Source organism: Lepisosteus platostomus, chromosome 2 (assembly GCF_059453375.1).
Source record: "Lepisosteus platostomus isolate fLepPlt1 chromosome 2, fLepPlt1.hap1, whole genome shotgun sequence".
NCBI lineage: Eukaryota > Metazoa > Chordata > Actinopteri > Semionotiformes > Lepisosteidae > Lepisosteus > Lepisosteus platostomus.
The window spans coordinates 54,845,656-54,870,691 of NC_142612.1; the positions used below are offsets into that span (position 1 = coordinate 54,845,656).

General features: G+C 39.0%; 1 long non-coding RNA gene across 1 annotated transcript; it reads left to right on the forward strand.

Annotated features, from left to right (window-relative positions):
- The first annotated feature begins 13,930 nt into the window (after nt 1–13,930).
- On the forward strand, nt 13,931–22,024 carry LOC148676559 (uncharacterized). The gene is made up of 3 exons (XR_015940912.1): nt 13,931–14,184; nt 19,578–19,727; nt 20,702–22,024. It is a non-coding gene; the product is annotated as an uncharacterized LOC148676559 (long non-coding RNA).
- Nucleotides 22,025–25,036: the final 3,012 nt, after the last annotated feature.

The following is a 25,036-nucleotide window of genomic DNA, read 5'->3' on the forward strand; positions in this document are numbered from 1 at the left end:
ACGATACTATATGTTTTTTTAGCCCAGGTTACAGTGCTTTCAAACTAACATGAGATGTTTTAAATGTTATTTTTAAGAACTCCATGTGTGTCACGGAAATACTTGAAGTGCACTCACATAAAGTATATGCAGAACAATATATCATTAAAAAAATAGGGTAAAATCCTGGGTGGCTCAGTGGCATGGTGGCTAACATTGCTGCCTTGTAGTGCTAGGGACTGGAATCAATTCCTTTGTTGTTATCTGCGTGTTTATATGTTCTTCCCATGTGTGCTTGTGCTTTGGTTTACTCCCACAATCCAAAGACATATTGGTAGGCTTATCGGCTTTTGGGAAAAATTGGCCCTGGTTTGAATTTGGGAGTGTCTGTGCCTGTGTATGTCCCGCAATGGACTGATGTCCAGGGTGTATCCTGCCTTGAGCCTGTTCCTTGCCAGGACAAGCCCTGGCTTGCCTTCAGCTCTGAATTGGATACAGCATTTAATAAGCAGATGAATAGAAAGTAACAACCCCTCTTAACAACTTGTCAGGAACAGAAAAAACAGAGTACTTTAACACCACAGTCAGTTTTATCATGAGTCCACCCGATTTCTTACCTGATAATGCTGAATGTTAGTTCCTAGGGGGCTGGCCTTGTAGTCATACACTGAACTGTGTGATCTCTGCATCCAAAAGGCAAAACATACCAGGTAAAACAATTTACTTTCCAATAAGGAATGGATACCAGAATACCAGAATGCCCACAGACTAATGGATGGAGTTCTCTGCTCTCTGATTTGTACTGTGAAAGGAAAACGGTGACTCTCATTCCCTATAAGCCAGTTGCCGAGATAGTTCTGAGTGGTGGGGAGGAGAAACCAAATGGTACAGGAGGTTACTGCCTGAACCTAGACTACCGGAAAATCAACAGCCTTCCACACAAGAGTGCAGATCCCCAGGTCATGTCACAAAAACTGGTGGGGATGTGGTATGATAACTGCAGCAAGGACAGCCCCGAAGAGCAGAGGTAAACTGGGTGTCCAAGTACTTCCTCCACAGATGAGAACGTTTCCAGCATTAAGGACAAAACTAAGGAGACACATGAGGCATACTCTCATTGCCAGCCACATCACTTCCCACATAGATAGCTGGGTCTTAAGGAGACTCATTGATATAAGAAATCATCCAATGTAGGGTGCTGGCTGCTAATATAAAACCTACTATATAGAAAAGAATAGATATTTGAAATATATAGAATTAAATAGAATAGCTATTTGACATATATACATTAGAATTGAATAAATATTTGACATACAGTACTACCATGCAGAAGGCATACATTTTCTGCACATTTTTACAGAAAATGAAATCCATTCATCTCACTGAAATTCATTTGAATGAAATTATGAAGGGGGTATGATATAATGATGGAGGTAAAATACAGTGAAAGGTTGACCCAGCCTGCACAGATGCTCTAAATATAGCTTGATGAGCAAGAAAGGTCCTAGCTGCTATGCTTTGGAACCAAGGTCTGCTTCTGTGGTTTTCTCAGCTGAGGAGACAAGGTTGATGATACAGTAATCATCACACACTGGACCCAGGTAACGACACAGTGTCTCAAATGGGAGCTCCTAGGCCACTGTCCTCACAGCCCTGGAGTGGCACTGAGTGATCCTTAAAGGAGTATCTCTCCAGCAGACATTTATAGCTTGTCCAAGAAACTACTGCCTTGTCGGACAAAATAGGGTCCAGTCATTACTTTTCACCACCAGGCAACCCATCAGACACATATAAAACTACACAGCCTGATGTTTAAACACAAAGAAAAATATGCCTGAATTTCTCCCCCGATGTTGTGTTTTTGTTCTTTACGTCAGAAGCTTTTACAGCACTGAGGGCTCCTGATTATGATTTTGGATGTGCAGTCATCTAATTAGTTTATACAGCACTTTTTTAACATCTGTAGAGGGCAATGTATGCGCAAGTACCCTTGATAAGAGATATGTAATTTTCTGAGTTCTGAAGATGAAGCCCGGTTTAGAGATGTTAAAATAATGAGCTCCCAGTAGCCTTGATGTTTGATCTTCTCTAATGGAGATGGGACTGAGTTCCTACCACCATTTGCATGATTGATTTCAGACTGTGTGCGAGGAAAAGTCAATGGCAATGAATATGTAATCATCAGGAACGGAATTATCTTATGTTTGCTGATGAAGAGATATTAGTAGCAGAACATTTACCGTGCTTCAGACCTGGAAGAACAAGTGTCAGGAGTATACAGAAAGATGCACTTGAGATATAGCACAAAATGAAAAAAGAGATGTTTTGAATCACTACAGTATGTGTCTTTTTTGCAATCCCATGCATTAGAGGAGTGGCACAGTGGCGCAGTGGTTAGAAGTGTTGGGGTTCTGGGTTCAATTCTTTGCTGCTATTGTGACCGTCACGGTTCCGCACATGCTCGTGCCCTTGCAACACCTGGAGCACGAACCCGGGTCTCTGGCGAAACGCAACAGGGAACCAGCCTCATGAGCTCAAGGAAACCTCCCTCAGCCTAGGTGGCTGAGGTCCCTGCTACGCGCAGGGAGGGTGATGATGTCACCGTGCCCGAACTAGCTCCGCTACGCTATCTGGCGTTTGTACTGTATGTGCTGCCTGTGTACGTGTGGATTTCCTTCCACAGTCCAAAGTCATACTGGCAGGTGAATTAGCTTCTGGGAAAATTGGCCCTGCTGAGTGTGTGTGTGTGTCTGTGTTTGTGTCTGTGATACAATGGATCCTGTCCAGGGTAATTGTACAGTACCTGTTGCTTGTCTGCAGAGACTCCAGCTCTCCTGCATCCCTGTGTTTTAAAAAGCAACTTGAACATGGATGGATGCATTAGATTGATTTTAGGGTTGGAAGAGGATGTTAACAAAGCAGTGTAATAAGTGTTAAAAAAAGATGGCTCAGTCCTGTGGTCTTACGTCACCTGCTGAAATTGTGACAGGCCAGCGGACTGATTAAAAAAGGTAGAAGAATTATTAACATCAAAAGATGTGAAATTGCACTGGCAATATCTGGGAAAGGATAGACTGTACAATGGTGCATTTATCCTTGTAATGTGTGCGCTATGCTGTTTATCAAGACTCATCCACTAATAATGCATCAACTTGAGCCTTAGATAGCATTCTGGACCAATACAGAGAAGTTCCCAATAGTGGGTAAAATTGTACCAATGTAAGACAAGTCATTTTACAATGGCGATGATATGAATGATAAATATTCCTTCAGAGGGAAACTGAGAAACCGAACTCTGTTGTGAGAATATAATTGTATTATTTGACACTTGGTAATTCTCTGCATGTTACAGGTATAAATGCAAGCTAGGCCATTGCTGTTTAGAAAAGCAAAATCAAAATCTATTTTACATGAAGCAAATTGATTTTCTTACACCGATTGATGTTTTGTGTCCTTGTCTCTTTCTTTTAATCTTTTAAATGGCATTTTCTGTCTTTATTACAGCATTTCTTGGAATTTTTTGGCAGTGTGTTCTCTGTGTGCAAAAAAGGAGTCAGGACATCACTTGATGTGACTATGCTGCGTATCATAGAAAAACATTGCTCAATGTTTCAATCAATCAATGTTCAATCACAACTGCAATCAATGCATTTTTGCACCATCTGCCCAGACATTTTAATGTTTTCAAATAAGTGTTTCATTTGATGTTCTTCTTAGATGTGTTGCATGCGACACAGAAGTTTTATTTTACAAAACTAATATTAAAACAAACAAATACTAATGCTCCTCCAAACTCATAAAAAACAGTATTTCTGGGGGACGGTTTCCCCTAATGATGTAGTGGTGCAAAACAAAGAAAAAGGTTACAATTAAGACATTTATGTACTGTAAGACCGATGACACTAGGAGGGTGGGCTGGTGGCTGTGCAGCAGTAATAAAGTTGTTCACTTGCAAAAGAGGGTGACTTTGCTATTGATACAGCCCTGGATTTGTCTGGACCCAGACCTCAGCACTATTTGTCTCAGGAAATGCTGTCAGTGGGCAGGAATGACAGGGCAGCAGGCAGTCAACTCTAGGATCTCCTAAGGTATCTTTTGGTACCGCTACTAAGACACAGATCACGTTATTTGTAATGCCATCCTTGCTGGTTTGTCCTAGACAGGACATACCGTAGTACTGTAAGCTGCAAATTGCAAGACTCCTGGGAGGTCCACTGTGCCTCTAGCAGGTAGTTTCATACCGATAAAAATACAAAAGATGAGTACATGTGTCAGGCCTTGCCAGTCATTTTAACTTTGCTCATTATATTTAAGCATCATGACAGAATGGTGGCAGAGTAGATTGGTCTTTCTAACAGGACCTGATCAGTTTGTGTAGCACTGGAACAACAATGGAGGTCTTTAATTCTGTAGGCGCGCACACATAGCCAAATTATCAGATACCCCAGGTATGCATGAGGTTAAAGGTCACTCCATTAAAATCCGGCTGCATATGTTGTTTTTCCACTGTCACTCTGTTCCTGGACTGAAACTGACAAGTTAATTGCAACAGTGTAGGTGTAAGCCAGAGGTAACACCAATTTGTCCATGTAATGGTGAACACATGTCCATCATACATGTCTGTGCACCAGTTAAGCATCACATGCTCCTGTGGTGTTTGTCTCTCATTTTCACATTTTTTTCCCCTTTTCAAAATGATCAATTCTCTATAATGTCTTGTTAAAGAGACCTAGAAGCTGAAGTTTTAACTGCTTCCAGTAGGGAAACCATTAAAAGTTACCTGACAATGTAAAGGCAAAACTGTAGCTCTGAATGTACAAGAGTGAGATTGGATTTGTGAACAAAATGAGGAATCAGGTAAGATGTATTAGTAGAAGTACACAGGTAAGAATTTAATGATGCAGAATGAAAGTTTTACCATGCTTTAACTTCATTTGATGTAGTCCATGTACATTTTTTAAGTAACAAACTACATATGAAAAATTTACACAACTACAGAGTACATGAAAGGCTATTTAATGATTTATCTTGTCCACAAGAAACACTGACTTACTATAGTGTCAGAATGAAAATATCAGTACATTGGTATCTCTGTTAATCTAACATCTCTTTCAGCTGCCTTCATTGGAATGTCATCGGTTTTACTGATGTTTAAAATCACCCTATCACCCTACTTCATCAAGATTTCACCAGCACTACAATGGGCTTGGACACCTCTAACCTATGAGCTTGGACAGCATACAGACCAATATAATATTGGGCTCAAGGTCCCCATAAAGTTTGTCTTCCATCTGGCCAATCAAAGGCAGAACATCATTCACCAGTTAATAAATCACTGCATGAGTCCTTGGTTCCAGAGGTTCACCAATAGGCCAGATGCTGCCTGGCTCATTTAAGACTGTCATTCCATTGACATTCGACCACTGAGACAATCACCCTGTACAGCCTCTGATTATGCAAGCTACGTTCTGGTGTATGTTCCAGAAGATGAGATCTTCGTATGTTCCTCCGGACTTCTGGGCTGATTCTTCTAGGTCTAGCACAATCTTTTGCCACAGCAGTCAAAAATAGCCCTTGAGATACAGCAAATTAATTAGACAGACCTTTCTGGAGGGGTTGCCTTCCTATTTCTAACAGAAGCATGATTTTTGTTTCTGAACAAACCTGCTGATTCCTGATTTGTGCAACGTTGCTCATAGACAAACTGCCTTCGGTCATCTACATCCATCGGGAGACTATTACTATTCAGATGAGGAATTATCATGTCCTCCCTTCTTCTTATCTAAACAACAGACATTGTACTGAAACGTAACTGGCATTTTGTACATCATTTACATAAAATGTGGACAAAGCACACAACAAGTCTGTTTTGCACATGTGTGTCTCATTCTGAATAAATGCCCATCCCAAGGAAAACAGTACCAGAGTAAAGCAATTAAACACTGCATTCATTGTGTATGATGTACAGCAGAACCTGTAATTTACAGCAGAATCTGTAATTTCATCTCCATTAGAGATTACATTTGCATTATATTTTCACTGTGCATTGATAGATGTTTCCTGTTTTTTGTGGCCTTTAAAAAAATGCATTTTCTCTTTCACTTCTCTGCTTAATATGATTTAAAACAAAATTAAAGGAATATACTTTCAGTGTTGTTAGAAGAAATGTAACTCAGAAAAAAGGAATTCATAAAAGCAGTGGAAGTGATTGTTAAGAATAATTTTTAGTAATAATGTAAGGTTATTTTTTCTAACAGAGAATGTATTGTTCTCTCCATAGGAGCACGTCAGATAAATTGATTTAACAGTAAGCTCATCCATCCAGTATCAGACAGATACTGTATATACAAAGGGTCAAGGTAACCCACAGACTATTTTGGAAAGACAGGGACTAAACTACTTTGGACAGGACTTATTATAAATATAAAGTCTTCTTTTTTATAAGTTTAGAAGATTTGAGGGATTTGTTACTGACATTATTCCTCTCCTTTTTATGTACTGTAGGCCATACACAGCAGTTTTGTTCTACTCTTTCAAACTATTGAAGGTATATTTTACGCCCATTCTGTTCAAAACAGTGGCTTGCAGCCCAGTCCGATGAATTAATAATATCAAGCCATTTACAAGACTGTATAGCATCACAGGCAGGATATACTGTTCTTTTGTCGTTTCTAGACACTCAACTCTGATCTCACATTTTGGCACTTCGTCCCTGCACACAATAAAAAAAAGTCCCATCTATTCTGACTGTGCATGCAAGAAGCATTTGTCACATTTAAATAAAGATGAAATTGTTTTCAATATTTACATGATCAAAGAGTACTGTATGTTGCTTCACAACGGATCAGACAAAGTGTAAAATTAAAGCAGATGATTTTCTTACAGATCTAAGTAATTTCTACTCTGACATACTGTACCTTACAGTCTAACAAAGAAGAAACCTACGGAAGCTCATCAGTGCCAAAAAAAGACCTGTATCTCATTTATACAAGAAAAGTATCTCAAATACGTTTCCGTAGGAACCAGTAGGAATCAGATTTTGTTAAGTATACTTTTATGCAGAGCCACTGGTTCAGACCAAGAGTGTGCTACTTTTATGTATGATATTAAACCTTTAGGACATGAATAGGAAAACTACAGGTAAAAGCTTAAATGAATACCACGTCATACTAAATTATAAAATAAAATGCATGTTCAATAAACCAATGTTCAATTAAAGTAATAAAGGAAAGGGAATATAGAAGATTAAAATGTTAATTCTTTCCATCTGCTTTAGGTTTTGTAATGCATAAATTAAAGCAGGCTCTCTGACCGTGCAAAAAAGCTTCGCTCTTCTTAGTATACATGTCTTTAAAAAAGCATCAGAGGTGTGATAATGCAGAACAAAATTTACATAATTCATAACCTGGCTGTGTTTGTCCTTTTGTGTACACATATATAAAGGTCTGACTCCTAAACAGTGTCAGAATAAACTTATTTGAAGCTAGGCAGAAAGATAATCATTTTTCATAATAAACCATAAATCATTAAGCTTGCAATGCCTTTTCTTTACAACAGGATTGTTACTCTTCCGTAGTGCTGAATGAAACAACGATTAGTTGCAAACCTACAGTAACCAGAGCATCCTGAAATTAATTTTGCACTCGACAGTATAGTGTGAAAGTCAGTATGGTGGCTAACATACTGTATGTTAGCTCAGTATTTAAAATATTGCACCCAATGTAGAAAGCACCCAACAAGTCAAAGCAGAGGATACACTTATCATGAATATAGTGCCCTGTATTTTCAACAGTGCTGAGTCACTGGGCAAGCAAGGTCCATATCCATGAGCAAACTTTACCATTCAGGATGCTCCAGTAAAACCTGATAAATTGGATACTGACCACGTCATCATAGCCAATAAGATTTTCTTCTTGATCTGGTTAAATAAAGGTTTCCTTTACAGTTTCTACAGGTGGATAAGGAAGAGGGATAAGGTGCTGTAAGCACAGATTACAGCACTTTGGGAAGAAGATTTTTCCCATGAAGGAGCACAAAGCAGATTGGGCTGGGAAACCTAGAGGATGTGCAGTGCATCTATGAGGCAAATCCCTGTCTATTGAACAGTGAAGGTCTGTGGGCGTAATTGAGTAAGGGCTGACAAAGCCCCCCTCAACCTAATTAGGACAGAGGCAGCTCATCCCCATTGAAGAGGCATGATGGGAGACGGCGCTCTGACTCCAGCCACCTGCTCTGCCAGGACCAACGTGCCTTAGAGACATAGACGCAGGTCCAGATCTCTGCACGCTGCCAGTGGGAAAAGGAGATACAAGCTCATTCCCACAGGTATCAGATACAATTGAAGAAAAAAAGTCCCAAATCATGCAGCAGCATCCGTGACAACAACAATAACTTGCATAAAAATGAAGGTTTTCAGGACTCAAAGGCTATACCAAAGACAGGGAGACAAAGTTTTGTTTTAATTACATATATCTTCTCACAATAGCTCCATTTTAAATTGCCTACCATGTACCCCATTCATAAATACAGTGCCCAGTCAAGAGGTTTATTTGTATTGTATTTTCAGACACCTACTCTTTCAGCCATTGGGATGCATGCGGAGCTGTGCTGAATGCTTATCTGTGGTTCTGACAGTAAAAAGGGACTTTTGTAAAACACATCTTGCTGTGGGCAAAACAGCAAATAAAACAGAATATAAAAACAGGCACTGTGTGCTATTTCTAATGGAACCGTTGAAGGATTTCAAAGAGACGATTACATGTAAACAAGAAATAAAACAAAATTGCCAAATTAGCCCAATTGCTGTGTTCAGAATATCACCAAATATCACCAGTAACTCTCGTTAATTCAGTTTTTGCAGCGTTGCCGAAAAATATTCCTCCAAAGAAACGTTGTATGTTAAACCACCTTGGTGCAGTAAAGGCAAAGAGAAATTAAGTAAAAGTTTTTCTTCTGAAGAATAGATGATAAGGCCTGTAAATTAATCTCACTGTTCTGGAGTAATAAATGTCACTTGAAACTAAATGTCATTTTCTTCAGTAGGACGAATGGCAGAGCCCAGCATTGAGTTTCTTCATTCATATGCAAACATGAACTACTGCAGTGCTTGGTGCACTGATGAATATTTGAGCACCTATATATTTTATTCCACAAACATCATCTGTTCCGTGAGCCTGGAGCCTTAGATTTCACTGTTTAAACAAGACGGACTCTGGCAGTAAAGGTAATTGCATCAGCATATTCAGTGCAACTCATCCTGTACTTAAAGGTTAGCCTGGAAAAAGCATGGAAAAGCCATGCAAGTCAATAGATCTCTCCCTGTTTATCCCAGTGCTAACATTACTCCTACTTTTATGATGGATGACAGAAAGACGGAACATGCAATAATAAATATGACCTCAGAGTGCAACAAATATGTTATTTTTTATTCTGCAATCTGCTGAAAAAATGAAGAACCTGACTTTTACTACTGCCATATTAATATTAATACAACTGCCATAGGACCACTGATGTTCCATGACAATATTCAACACTATTTTTTTAATTGAGCTCTTTTCAGCTAAAAAGTTTTGTGTAATGACCTTTTGTACTAAAACCTTTGGTACTTTAGGAAAATACGGAAAATGTGATTTAAAGAAACAATTGAAACACACACATACAGTATACAATACATGTAACAGTGTCATCTGGAATGGCAGTAAATGTATTTGAATGAGTAGATCTGTTGAGTTCTGTATTTAAAGTACTACTATACAGTAGGTTTCCCTGAAGGAGACCTTCCGACCAGCTTTAATCTCCATGGTAACTGAAAAGTTCTAATCACATTCTTCTGGTCATTAGAGAGACCAGAGGTCCTGCTCTTCAGCTGCAGTCCTTAACAACCTAATAGGAAAAAAGACACTTCACACCCCCAAAAGCATAAGGATAAAAGAGACATTGAGACATGTACAGTATAAGACAAACAGACTTTCCCAAAGACCAGAAAATTAAAACATACAAAAAAATTGGACTTTAAAGACGTTTCATATTACACTAATACTTACAGGCCTATAACATAGGATACCGCTACAACAAGGTGACAAGTCCACCAGCCTCCAGATGAGTAATAAGTCCATCTGTGTTTATGGGGCTTATAATGCTTAAAGCTAAGAATGTGCTGGTAAGCTTCAGTACTTGTACTACAGTTGTATAACCCAAACACGTACAGGTGAAACATTCTCTTATTTCGACACAAGAATTTTAATTTACAAGCAGAATTTGAACAGTGCACATATCTCTGAAAGGTGGCTGGGAAAATCATGTCCAATCACAAGCTACTGTACTGTATGTTATATCACATCTCATCTTTACAAAATCTTGCTATAATTCTGGCTGTTGAAAAACAAGATTTTTATTTAATGGCATCAAAAAGGGAAAAAACTACAACCAGAACAGACCAAGAATTATGAAAAAGAAACAATGCCTCCTCAATAGACACATTACCATCATAGAGTACAACAGCAAGAGGAACAAAATGATTTGCTAATGGCTAATCTAATTTGCTAGTTTGCTAAAATGACATTTTGCATTCTTTTTCCCTTTATTACTCAGTGATTTAAGTTACAGATGATGTTTTACTGGAAAACACCCACATTTGCTAATTTTGCCAAATTAAAACTTCTACAATCTTTTTTTTTGCTGGAAAATAAAAATTATAATATAGTACATAATGTTTGCTTTCAAACTCATGACACAACTAACAAGAAAATATTATTTACAAAAGAAAAGTACACCCCAAAACCACAAGAAACCCTTTTGAAACTATCTTTAAAAAGGATCAGAAAACAGAAAGAAGAATATAAAATAGTTTCTTACATTTGACAGGCACATTTCCATCCTAGGATTCAGGCAGTAAAGGCATCCAAAGATGATATTCCCTCAGAAAACCCAAAATGCTCACTCTTTATTTTAACATTTGACACTGGTATTTTTCTGTCTCTTCAAAGTTCTTCTTTCTAAATGCTCAGTTTTGTTCAGGAGATGACCGGCCAGATCAAGTGAACATTTCCAAGGATAACATACATTATATTGTGCGCTGAATACATTTATTGAACTAAATGGTGAATGTTTAAAGAGTAAACTGATTTCTATTACTATCAACCTACACCTGCTCCAGTGTTTGTATTACATACCTTTTAATAGTAAAAGGACCAGGTTAGCTTTAAATGATGTTTAGATATTCAACAAAAGCAAAAGGGTTATTTTATAAGATCACCACAAAGTTAAATTTAAGTATGCGATATGTGTCATTCTACCTTTCTAGGCCACAACCACAGCAAATTATTCAAGACTCAAAGGTCAAAACTTCAAATTTAACAAAAGATCTTAAATTATTAAAAGATGTTGGAATGAGTGTATAAATTTAATGTTTTGGAGTCCAGAGAATATTATTAACGTGCGATCAGAGGCAGATCACTTCACAATGGTAACTGTGCAGTATTTCAGGGTAGGTAAGACCTACTGTATGTTCTGTAAAATATTAAATTACTGGCTTCTTATTGCATCATGTTACGGATACCAGTGTGATCCTTCTCAAAGATAATTCTCAGGTTAATGTTAATAACTAAGTATAATTTTTTTGTTGTTGTTGCCAGTCAAGTTGTTTGCTGCTGCCAAAAAATCAGTTCTGTGAGGTTGGATACATTTTTCTAACCACTTTACCCAGCTCTGGGGGAGCTAGAAAGCTGTTATCTCAGTAAGCAATGGGCGATATACCCAGGATAGGACACCAGTCCATCTCAGGGTGCTAACAGACACAGACACAAACACACACTCACGCCAGGGCCGATTTTCCCACAAGCCAATTATTTATGTCTTTGGACTTGGGAGGAAACTGGAACACCCAGAGGAACCGATGCGAACATGTGGAGAACATACTAACTCCCCATAGATAGCACCCGAAATCAGGGATTGAACTGAGGGCCCCGGCTGCAGTGCTAACCAGTGTGCCACCATGCAGACAGTACTTTCTTATAGATGTTGCTGTGATGCAAACAAGTGCTACCATATTTCACTGTGCTAATCTTAAAAAAAAAAAGTTTCAGTTTATACCCTTCCATTTGAGGTTTTAGTAGATTTAACACCCCAAGAATCAGACATATTAAAAGGTTTAGTGAGTGTTTTAAGTTGCAATAATTTGCCTTAACCAGCTTAGTTGAGGGCTAACGTCCTGTTCATTGGACAAGGAGGGTGGGACTCCTTTGCAGAGTGAGGAGTGACCAAGGGGCAGCTGCAAAGGTGGACTGGGGTGGAGATGGGATGCAAAAATGGAGAGAAGGGGATCACATACAGTATTTATAATGTTTTAAGTGAGTAAATTACATCAGGAGTCACTACAAATCACTGACAGCTGAGGCTGATTGAACTTGGTTGTTGTAATCTATTTCATCATAGTACCACTCCATACCACAGTGGACAGGTAGAGACACCCAAATGGCACTTGGAAAGGTTATGAATGGCCCAACCACCCCACCAGTGAAGGCTCTCACTCAGAGTGCAGGTTCAGCCCTACGGCCTTCACTGGCCAGCCGTGACCAAGATTCCTCCAGTGGATGTTGACAATTGGCATAGTCACTTTGGAACGGCAACTTTTGGTAAAACAGAAACCCCCCCAACTCTCTCTTTAACTTACTCTCCAGCAAGGCTCTCTGTAGAAAACCCAAAAGGAAGACACGTGCCAGATTGTCATAGTAGTTAGGCATAGTCTAAAATGACCTTTTTGTGTTACTCAATGTTTTTCCCAGTATGCTGCACTCTCCTCCCCCTTTTGCCTGGATACCACTGAAGCCCACTTTAAAACAATCACATATAACAGCAAAACTGAATGGGCTGTGCAGAATGATTGATTTGACTTATTTAATGAAAAACAATGTATGACATGTAGCAGAATCAGCTGAATGTTACAGTGGATGACACATTTCTAGGTGAAGTTTGTGACATTCATAATATTCATGAGGAGACTTGATACAACTATTCAAATGGGTCAAAGGCTCTTTAACAAAGTCAACTGAGTGTATTTCTTCAGAATGAGCAGCGAAGCACAAACCAGCAGATACAAACAGAAATTGCATATACTGTATGATTAAGTGTGTTTGAAAACCAAGAACAGGAGGCATTTCTTTATCCAAAGAGTTATGGGAGTCTGAAACAAGCTTCCCTGCCATGATGTTGAAGCTTAAATCCTGGATTGTTTTTTAAGGAATGGATGGATGTACGTGTATCAATTACCTAATAACTACCAAAAGGGTCAGATACGTAGGTTGAATGGTCTCTTTTTGTTCAGAACCTTTCTTAAGTTGCAAAGGAACAAGTAAAGGTTTATTCCATGGTGAAAAGAGAAGAAAGGAAACAGCATTTAGGCTGGGGAGCATTCTTCCACACCCGAAGAAGGCTCCCCAGCCGAAACGTTGTGTTTCCTTTCTTCTCTTTTCAGCGTGGAATAAACCTTTTACCCGTTCCTTTGCACCCCACGCATGCTGACGCAGCTCCTTACTTAAACTACTTTCTTAAGATGTATGTTTTTTTGTTCAATAACTAAGCAAAGACAAAATTGACTCCTGCATTGTAAGTCAATAAAAAGTGCAGCGAATTGTATGTGTTATTTGACATTTTATCACCACAATCGACTTTTAAAAAAATGCAGAAATAAAAAGTGAAAAAATAATCTTTCAAGTATCACTTCTAGTAGGTCTAAGAGATTTTAGCTCAAGCTAAAATCAGTTCTGAATGGGTGAAGTCAAGAAAGGGCCATAGGTTGTTCATGTACTGTAGGTGCTGTCATGATGTAGCAGCTCCTCCTTGAGGATAAAACAAACCCTTCAGCTCAGTTTGTAATGTACAGGACGCATTCAGGAAGTACTGCAGAGTGTCTGATGGGAAGGGACTTTATGTCTTTTGGCTTCGTGCACAGCTTTGTAATCAACAGTAATAAAACGTGCAGAAATCTGGTTCTATTCAGACTGATTACATTTTCTCTCCCTGCAATAGGCACTGAATTAATCAGCAGAACTTGCTCATCATTGCTCCAAACCCTGGCCTACCTTGCCACTCAAAGCAATCTCTAGATCTTTCCATCACAAGCTACAACAGTGCTTTTTTATTACAGCTGCTTGTTCTCTGCGAAGCTGGGGAAGAGATGTCGACTGCAAAGTGGTAGCTAAGCAACGGGTAAGAGAATATGGAAACTGTATTTTATTCCGGACTCCTCTGGCACGGGATAACGCTTAGCAACGATTCGCTGCCAGAATACCAGCCACCGGGAGAGCATGGCGTCTAGAAAAAGTCGCAGTTCATTACCACCCGCAATATCGCACACACAATTCCTGTCATAGTTATTTTTCACTTGTCGTGCTTCCTAAGCAAACAATGCACTTTTGGAATAGAAGTGCAAGACAGAAGTGACGGGGCTGTCTGATTGGTAGTTCGTGCTCGATCGGTTGGTAATTGGGATGCACTTAAAAAAGATTTCAGCATAAGGATATTGTACATATTAGCTGAGCAATATCCTGTTTCTCTGGCTTTCACAAAAGCCATGTTGTATTATTCAAGGAAAACGAAACCAAAAAAGTGTAAACGAGGACAAGACGCAGTAGACGGTTGTTCCCTGCAGACTTACAGAAAGCCATGACATTGATTACAACCGGCGCAGGTACTGAGTTCGCTTTCTGTGGAGCAGTGCCTGAGTCTAATCATCGGTAGTTATCACCAACAGAAACAACACTCAGGAAAGGCAGGAGACAAGCAGGTGGACTGACATTTCATATTACAGAACAGGGGAAAGACGCAGTTTAGGCAAAGCCGAATTTTTAAAATATCGGACTGCGTTTGAAGCACGGTTATTCAGATAATGGTGACAACTTCACCTTTTAACTTCTCTTTATTTTAACTGAAGCTTATTAATTTACAGCCAAATACCGTGCGACACAAACATCATTGTGTCTTCTTCTTAGTAGTAAGTTCCAGGGGCAAACAAGACACGAAATATACAGTAGATTCTACCTATATTGCTACATATAGGACAAAAGCTTTCTCTCCTGTTTGCATTTTAATTAAGTGAATAAAAATGTATTTTCGAGTTTTTAAAGTAATTTCTATATGTAAATGTGACAAAGTTTGATTAAAGTGACTGCATCGCTCTCTTAGGACAGATTTATTATACAAGCAGGGGAGTCAATCGGGCTGGTTGTAGTGAACTGAGAGTGTCAAAGATTCAGATTACTTCTTCTGGTTTTGACATTAAAAGACTAAAGAAATACTTGACCTTAAAAGCTTCTATCCTACTTAAATAATAATAAAATCTAAAATGTATCTTAGGGAAAAACAATCCACAGTATGAGGAATTTCTTGTTCAACCTTGGTCAGATTATGCGAAATGTGTTTTTTTTTAAATAAAACTCTGCTTGTGTTTCATCTCTGAGGACTTTCATGTCATGGTGAGTTTCATTTCTTAGGTCACAGGTCTTTAACAGGTGCCTTCTCTATTGTTAGTCATATTTTACAAGACCAGGTATTTCAACTACTCTGATTAGCTCATTGGTCTATTCAAACATCATAACTGACTATTTATGTGCCTTGTTTACAGTGCGGTTCACTTTGACTTTTGAGATCGAAGAGCGGTATATACAATTGAAAGACAAAAAAAAATAAGGAGGGTTTTTGACTAACACAAAAAAAGGTTTAAGAGTTTTTTTTGGTCTGCTCAGAAAGAAAAGTAGCGATTATGCTTCTACTGAATATATTTCATGCATCAGTCCATTTTCAATCTGCTTCTTCCAAAACAGGGTTGTAGGGCGTCCCGAGTCCATCCCAGCAAGCAACGGGCACAAGGCAGGATACACCCTGAATGGGATGCAAGTCCATCACAGGGCCACACACAGAGACAAACATGCACACACTCACACCTGGGCCACATTTTCCAAGAAGCCCTTTAACCTACCAGTGTGTCTTTGGATTATTAGGACTGCAGAGCACCCAGAGGAAACCCACATGAATACAGGGAGAACATACAGAACTCCACACAGATAGTACCCCAGGAATTAAACTCAGGGCCTCAGTACTGCAAGGCTGCAATACTAGCCACTGTGTCAATACTAGCCACTGTGCCCTCCACAATGCCCTCCACAATGTATTGCATATTTTATTGTGCATATGTTATAGGCCATTGCTAAACGAAAGAAGTCCAGACTGATGTACTGTAAACTGTCACTTTGGAGCCACCCAGTGGTAAATTGTGGTATAGACAAAAAATTGTCCAATGGTATCAACACAGAGACACACACCTGCTGTACATACATTCACAACTGACAGTTCTGCCTTTTGGCTACATGTCTTACATACACAAAAGGGTACTTGTACTCTTGAGAAGAAAGTCATGCAAAATCTTTCAAATTCCCAGACACATTTTTCACTGTAAGGTTACTATTTACAGTTACAGACTGTTACCAAAAGAGGCACATTTGTACATCTTTCCAACATGAACAACAATAGCAAAAACAGCACAGCTTATTACATCCTTTGAAGTTTTTTTTTCTTGAAAGCAATGAACCAGGCAAATCTCTAGTGATGGTTAGTTCCTGCTTTCATATGTTTTTAATTTATTTGTATAGCTTCCTAAAAAAACAATATGTATATTGCTTTGATACAATGGAAAATCTAAATGACGTCTGATCTAAACAATTCTTCAATCAAATTTGCTGAGTACAAAAGACCCTCTATCAAGCATATTGCTGTACAATATACTGTCAGCAGCCATATCACCCTGCAACTCACAACTGGCAACCCACTGAAGCTCACAGTGGGTGTGAGCCTGGTCAGTACCTGGATGGGAGACCTCCTGGGAAAAACTAAGGTTGCTGCTGGAAGAGGTGTTAGTGGGGCCAGCAGGGGGCGCTCACCCTGCGGTCCATGTGGGTCCTAATGCCCCAGTATAGTGACGGGTACACTATACTGTAAACAGGCGCCGTCCTTCGGATGAGATGTAAAACCGAGGTCCTGACTCTCTGTGGTCATTAAAAATCCCAGGGTGTTTCTCGGAAAGAGTAGGGGTGTAACCCCGGCATCCTGGCCAAATTTCCCATTGGCCCTTACCAATCATGGCCTCCTAATAATCCCATCTATGAATTGACTACATTACTCTGCTCTCCTCTCCACTGATAGCTGATGTGTGGTGAGCGTTCTGGCGCACTATGGCTGCTGTCAGATCATCCAGGTGGATGCTGCACATTGGTGGTGGTGGAGGGGAGTCTCCATTACCTGTAAAGCGTTTTGAGTGGAGTGTCCAGAAAAAGCACTATATAAGTGTAAGCAATTATTATTATTATTATTATATGAACCTCAGGTTGTTAGGAATTGCACATTGACAGTCACCTCTGATAGCATGATATGTATTTTTAAATGTAAAATAAGAATATCTGTTAATGTGTTCACTATGTATCCTATTACAGAGAAATTAATCCCACGTTTTAACATCATATTTGACTATACGAGTATGAGTGCCTTTCATGTCAGCATAGCTTTACATGTTGATGAACAAGAGAGCTTTTACATTAATACTATGGATACATTATTGAATGAGACATTCAATTTCTATTACAATAGGTTTACTATTAAGTCATTTTTAATAGCTGCACAAAATACAACTTTTCTGTTCAACATTTTAAATGAGGACAAATGAATATATCTTGAGAGACACTGAAAATGAAAGAAATGGATATTGGAATAAATAACATTTATTGCGTTTTAATGGCTTTCATTACATAAAGGGTTCAAACTGCATATTACAATATTTTGGATATCAAAAGTCTTCATCAATTTTTATTAATGTTACACCTATTTTTTTAAAAGCAGTGTCATATTTTATCATTGGATGATTACATTTTTAAAAAGTCAACTTTCTTCTTACAAAAGTGGGTCAACATTAAAAAATAACTTGGTATCCTCCTGTCTGTTCTAAAATCATAAAACTATCCGATCCATACAGTATATTCAAAAACTCTTCTTGTTTAAATCCACATAGGACATACTGTAGGATATAAGGGCTTAAGTGTTTTGAATTGAAATAAGTGAATATTTCAATTTTAGTTGTTTTCATTGAATAAGAGCACTTTTACAGCACTTTTACCCTTCCTAATCAATCTGTGTTAATTTTACATCTTGTGTCTGGTGTTTTTACGTTTTGCTTAGTTGAACATAAATCTAATTGTGTTACTGTAACCCTCAAGAATGCAACACTTCACTATGGCAAATATCTCTTTTTGGATTGCTTGTATTACTAATAAATAAATTGAGGTTATGCTGGATGTGTTCCCAGAAATATGTCATTTCTTAATAGCCTTTCTAAATCATTAAACTAAGTCTTCAGATCAAACTGGTGGGTCTTTAATGTATTTTATCTTCTTGTTCCCCAGAAAGGCCAATACACCCTAACTCTCCCCTCCCTCTGTAAAACTCAAATTAAGAGATTAAGAACATTTTTACAGCTGTGGTTTGATTAACTATATTTGGAACAACAGTATAATCTAAAGATGAGTCTAATTGAATGAACCTTTTCACAATTTGTCTGTGTCATAAACTGCTCATTAAGACAAATAAAATAAAAACGCTCTGTGGCGTCTGTCAGTCTAATGGTCCCGTGAGGGAATTATGTTCCTAGTCTTACTTGGTCGTACTTTCACATAACACATCATAAAGTTTCAATCAAAACTATTCATTAGTACTTTCAAAATGACTCCAAGGAACAAGGTAACAGAAAACAATATTCATCACTCATCGAGTTATAATTCATATTTCCTCTAGTTGTATAAATTATTGTTTGTATCATGTGTAAGTCTAAAAAACCCTCCTCTCGCATTATGAGAATGAAGGTTAAATTATGCCTCTTTTATTTGCTTGCTCTTACATGCCACTAGTGTTCATAAAAGACATGAATTTTAATCCTCAGCCAAACTGGAGGGGGTTTGGTGTGTGTGGGGAGTGTGCATTGGAAATTGGAGTCAGTGATGCGCATCCTCTCAGATGAACCCTGAACTTCTTCATTAAGCTAACCAGCCATGTTGTTGTTTGGCTGGATGGGATCCTCAGATCAATTAGGTGCTAACTACAAAAAGGCGTAGATGTCTGAATGGCCTTCTCTCATATATAACTTTTTCATCTGTTCTTCAGTTCTCATCACTCTCTTGTTCAAGCTACGGCTTGTCTCTTAGGGGACTGAGGCAGAAAGACAATCACACAGTTGGGAAAAAGGCTGTGGGGTAATGATTGATAAATGAGGGTACCAGAAGAGTCTTTTGTTGGTTTTTGGGCATGGATTATGTGCCTGTGTCTGTGGTTAGTACAAGTTCATTTCATAGTCTGAGAAAGGGGGCTGATGTTTGAAAAGTACAGGGTACAACGAAAAACAAAGATACCAACAAACACCACACAACAAAATGTAATAGGTACACATCAGATATTAATGGTCTATGTATTCAGAGACAATAGGCCAAGCATATGTTCAAGATGCTATTGTGATTAATTAATACAATTATCAGCCATCCATTTTCTAACCACTTTTTCCAATACAGGGGAACCCGGAGCCTATCCCAGCAAGTAAAGGGTGTAAGGCCAGAAGGCAGGATACACCATGGATGGGACGACAGGCCATCGGCGGGCACACACAGATGCAAACATATGCACACCAGTGCCAATTTTCCCAGAAGCCAATAAAACTACCAGTAAGTTTTTGAACTGTGGGAGGAAACCAAAGCACCTGCCAGAAACCCACATGAGCACAGAGAGGATATACAAACTCCACACAGATAGTGCTCCAGGAATTGAACCCGGGGCCAAGCACTGCAAGGCCTAATGCCAACCATTGTGCCACCATGCCACCTTCCTTTTAAACATATAGTGTCAAAACAGATAAAAAGGCTTGTCAGTGCCCTGTGACGCATATTCTGAAAAAGAAACTTTTGATTGAATTATTGAAATCTGAAAAGTTTAGATGTGATGGTGCTTCAAACAAATGACTAAAAGCAGATATAAAACAAATTTCTCACACATTCATATTTTAAGGGTGCAAGGTGTTTTGGTCTGTACATAAAAAGACAGCTGCACAAGTTGAGCAATTAATTTAATTAAGTGTCAGTTTGATTTATGCCTGTTAGTTCAGTTTCTACAGTTGTTAAGTACTTTAAAGTAAGGAGCATGTTCAGTTCAGAGAATCCCAGAGCCATTAATAAGGTAAATTGACAATTGAATAATTGCTGATTAAGGTGAAGTGAACAGAGTTTTTTTCCCGGCAATGCTTTGTGAGAGTTCTGAGGAATTTGGATGATGGGTGGTTACACTGGCCTGCATGTCTGCTTTTCTTTATTGTGTATGATTGTGTTTGAAAGGGAGATAGCATCTTGATTTATGCACTAAAAGCTATTTTGGCATCTACTGCAGTATTAATTTGCAGTGGAGTTTTAACAATTGGTGTTTAAGGAGTCTTGAAATCTAAATTTGTGAATGATGGGCATAAAAATGCAATTAAAACAGTAATGCAAACAGAAAAGAAGACAATTAGGAGACATCAAGTTTAATTTCTGTTATGCATCAAAGATTTAAACGGACAGCACTTCAGTACCTCCCCAGAACAAGCTTCTTATCTTATTTCTTGAGGAGAGGAATGGACTGTTTTACTCTTTACTTTTTCTACCTACAGTATCTCTACTGCTTGGTTTAACACTCTACTACATTCACCTTGGCGGAATGGAAACTAGACTGTTTTGGAGGATCCAGAGACACCAGCTCACTTCTGAATTCCTGACCACAACAATGATGACTTTCAGTAGTTCAGTTTAATACTTATAATAAAGAAACAAGTGTCACGATCATCATCCCTCCTCTTAACGGAACTCCGGCCCTTTCAAATTTTAGTTCATTACGTGCACCTGCCCCCTGTTTAGTCTGCCAATATTTAAGCCTGGCGCTCTCGCTATTCCTGTCTCAGCACTGGGAGATGGACTCCCGGAAGCCCGCCTACTAGTGGGTCCAGGAGAGACTCAACAGCATATGTTTCATCATGGCGTCCTGACCTTCTGAGTCCGGGGCTCGGAGTGCCTTGCCCCATTACCCTGGTTTTTGATCCTGTTCCGGATCCCGTTCTAGATTTTAACCTTGTTTGTCTCGGATGGATCCCCCGGTTCCTGGACTCTGGACTGCACCCCGGATTTCCCCCTTGGACTGTCTGGCTTTGTTTGCCTCTGCCATGCCCCCTGAGTACCTGGATCACCACCGTCATGCCCCTCTGTCTGTCAACCCGTCCTGATCCTCTACATCTCTTCCATGTTGTCCTTCTCCACTTAGTTCTGGATTATACTGTCTGCATAGGGTCCTGAACTACACTTCACGGGAGCCTGGACCGGTTTCTGTTACAACAAGCTCATGAATATAACTTTTTTAAAATTATATTATATATGAAATATACTTTTTTGCAAGCAGAATAATAATCCAGTGTGCTCTAGAGAGGTTCACAACAATGAAACAGATAAATCAAAATGGTCCACTTTCGAGCAATAATCTAATTTTGTTTGTTGATTTTTTTGTTTTATACATGTATACTTTTCTAAAAAGGCAAGAGAGTACAAGAAATATAAGTTAACCTATCCAAGAGTTCAAAGTTGTTATGGGGTTTTGAACTCTTATTGTCCTAAAGTGTCAGGGTTTAGATAAGACCTGAAGTGCGTTTTATTTCGAAACCCCAAAACATGTATTGACATTTACTACAACGGAACTGATTTAAGTCTTATCACATACAGCAGGTTCTTGAGTATAAAAAACACTGCACAAAAAAGGTGATTAGGACACTCCCGGCGATCATGGCTTATATTAATTAGAAGACAATAGACCAAGCTTATATTAGATACTATAAAGTTGAATTAATAAAATAATTAATCCTTCATAGTAATATGTTAAAAATATGACTGTTAATATTGTGAACATGGAGGCTATAAAGAGTGGATAAACAATCCATGGTTCAATTTTATTCGTGGTCAAGTGTTATTTTTGTGAGAAAACTCATCGGACCTGTTCTGAGGTAAAATAAGGATTAGTGGAATCTGAAAGGGCATTCTTTTTTGCAACTCATTCAGGTGCATTCCAGTATTTGCATAAACTCATTTTTAATTTAATTGTTCCTTTGCCCATCCCGGCATAAAGGAGGCTGTTCTTTACAAAGCGTCAGTCTGAAATTCCAATTAAAAATAAATGAGACAATTTCATCTGTATAGAGCTGAAATAATCTGATCTTATTAACATGGAGTATCTCGGAGCGTGCAATTCCATTCATATCTCCACTCTCTGCCGCGCCTCATTTGAATAAAACAATTTATAGACCTTTCTTGTTTGCATACTCCTTCTACATATCTTGTTTTTAACATTTGTCAGCTTCTCTGTCTCTCCATCTCTCCTGTGAGGGCCCAGCCTCCTGACACTTCCTGGACTCAGGACTCTGGCATGCAGGCAGACCTGCTGCTGAAAGAGATGCAGGCTCCTGGCACTGGAAGAGTTGCTCCTTTTCTCTGCATTAGTGGCTGATGCAGCCATCTGGTTAAATCCGATTGCCCGCATTTCAATCTTCTCTTCAAAGAGCACCATTCTAGAAAATAGCTTTCCTGTAAACTAACAACTGGGGGTTTGGAATTATTGTCACACATACTGTTTAGCTACTGTAGATAGTGACCCCCAAAATGCAGGATTTTTTGGAGTTTAGCTTTGTACCAACTATGCCACCTAACAATTGTAAGGGTGCTAAGTCCCTTTCCCCCCTCAACAGTTTCTTTATATCTTATCAGACCAGACAAGACAGTTATCCTCCATAATTGCCCTTTTATTACAGTCAAATTAATCTATTGGTGACAATATCTATTACTGCCTATCTGTCACAAAGAGTGCCTGAGTGCCCATTATCCACAATGGGTACTCAGAGAACACACAAACCCTCATTGGCCCCAGTTACCCAAAAGGAAAAGTCCAGCAGCACTGTTTTCCAACATAAGCAAACAAATCCATTTGGTAAAATCAATCCTCTTCAGTCACTGCTGTCCAGAAAATGTGGTCCCTTCTACTCCTCCCTATCTTGTTTTCTCCAAGTCCAGCACTGTGTAAAGGGGAAGGAAGACAATGCCAGAGCTTTCCTGTACTCCTTACTCTAGGGTCCCTGGTGTCCAAGTCCCCTCCTGGTTCCAGTAGTGCAGACCATATTCCCCTGTTTTCTTCTTTCTCTGTATCTTCTCTGTGAGTCCTGTGACTGGGGCTTACAGTATGTTTTGGATGTGGGCATGGCTAATGCCACAGGGCTAACTAACTGACAGTATGCAAGGGGGCAGCTGTCAAGGTGCACTGTCTTTTCTCCTCCTCACCTGTCAGTCTTCCTCTGCCCCTCGCTCTGCACTGACTCAGCACCACCACCACACACCCCAATGTGCCAAACCTTACTTTGTGGGAACTAACCAAACAGTGTGTTCTTCAATCCCCGTTAATTGGTATCTGCTCCACTATCTGTGCTAGGAAGAGCTCTGATATGGCCTAAAGCTAAAATAAATAGCACAGAAACGTATCAACACTTACAGAGACACGGGCTATCCTATGCAAAACTAAAGTTAATATAGTCCTCAACACCCCATATCCATTATTTCACTCTGTGACACTATCTGTGACCAGAAGGTTTGGTGAAGAATGGCTTTGTGACATTAAGCAGTGTACTAGGTGCTTAATGTCTGCAGTTCAACTGCTTTCATTTCCTGCTACTGTAACAGAAGAACATAAATTTGGAAAGCCGTGTCGTTTCTACTGTACTTGTCACAAAAATGGCAAAAACAACACACGTTCAACCTGGGAATGCTAACTCACACGGTGTTGAACTTCATATATACAAAAGACAGAACATGTGCTCCTTAAGATTCTCCCCCCCGAAAAAGAGGAGTGTTAAAGAGTCTATTGTTAAAGTCAATGCTACTTTGCACAGGACAATATTATTGCATATACAGTACAATGCCGTTATGCCACACCTGTGAATGAAAATAAGTCACAGCATATTAATAACTACCAGCATACATGGGGTGGGGAACAGGAGGAGTGTCTTGAAGAGTTCCTGGAACAGAAACCACTACACCCTCAATAGTGAATGCGGTTCCTAATTGATGAATAAGCCCGGCCTGTGCTTAATTGAAATGGCCCTGACAAGCTCCTTCCACGTGTGGAATGTGGAATGGAATTTGGTGCAGATGCACTGGAGCTAGTCAGGACATCACAAATGCAATATACAGTATTAATATAATAGGCAACATTGTTCACAAATTAAGTACTGCATTTAAATGCAATACTTTTCTCAAATAAACAAGATACTTTCCTCGCATAAATGCAATAATTAGCTCATACTGCATAATCGAGATACTATCTTGTATAAACGAGATTTTTTTTTATCTGTGGCGCTAATGAGCTTCTGTACAAATGCGTCTACCAGAATAGAATAAACTGGGCTCCAAAACATTTGTTTTATACAACTGTCGTGTTCCTTCCTCAATTCCCGTCCAGAAAAGACATTACATGGATATCAGAAAACGTGGCACTTTGCTTTACTATTAACAAAACACATTCTTAAAAGAAATTAAACAAATAACTACTGATTTACAAATAAAGCTTCTTATACAGTAGCTGGCTTTTTAAAGGGGTCTCATGAATGAACTAATAAGGCTGTGTGTTTTATTTAGAGCCTAACAAAGTTTGCCTTCATTGTTTTTACAGTATATTTGTTAAAACAGAATGGGGAACAAATTCACACAGACCTCATGTGAAATGGCGATTTACGTCTTGATATGGAGATAACAAAGGCTCAAATCTGTATTTAATTATTTTTTATTCTTTGTTTTGGTTGCATTTATTCAGAAAACTGTGGTTTCTTCGCATTTTAAAGTAGGGCAGCTGGGTCCTCATCAGAATGCAGTTTCAAAAGAGCTGCTCAAATGAGTTTCAATTTCTGCGGTCGGGTAAACTGTGA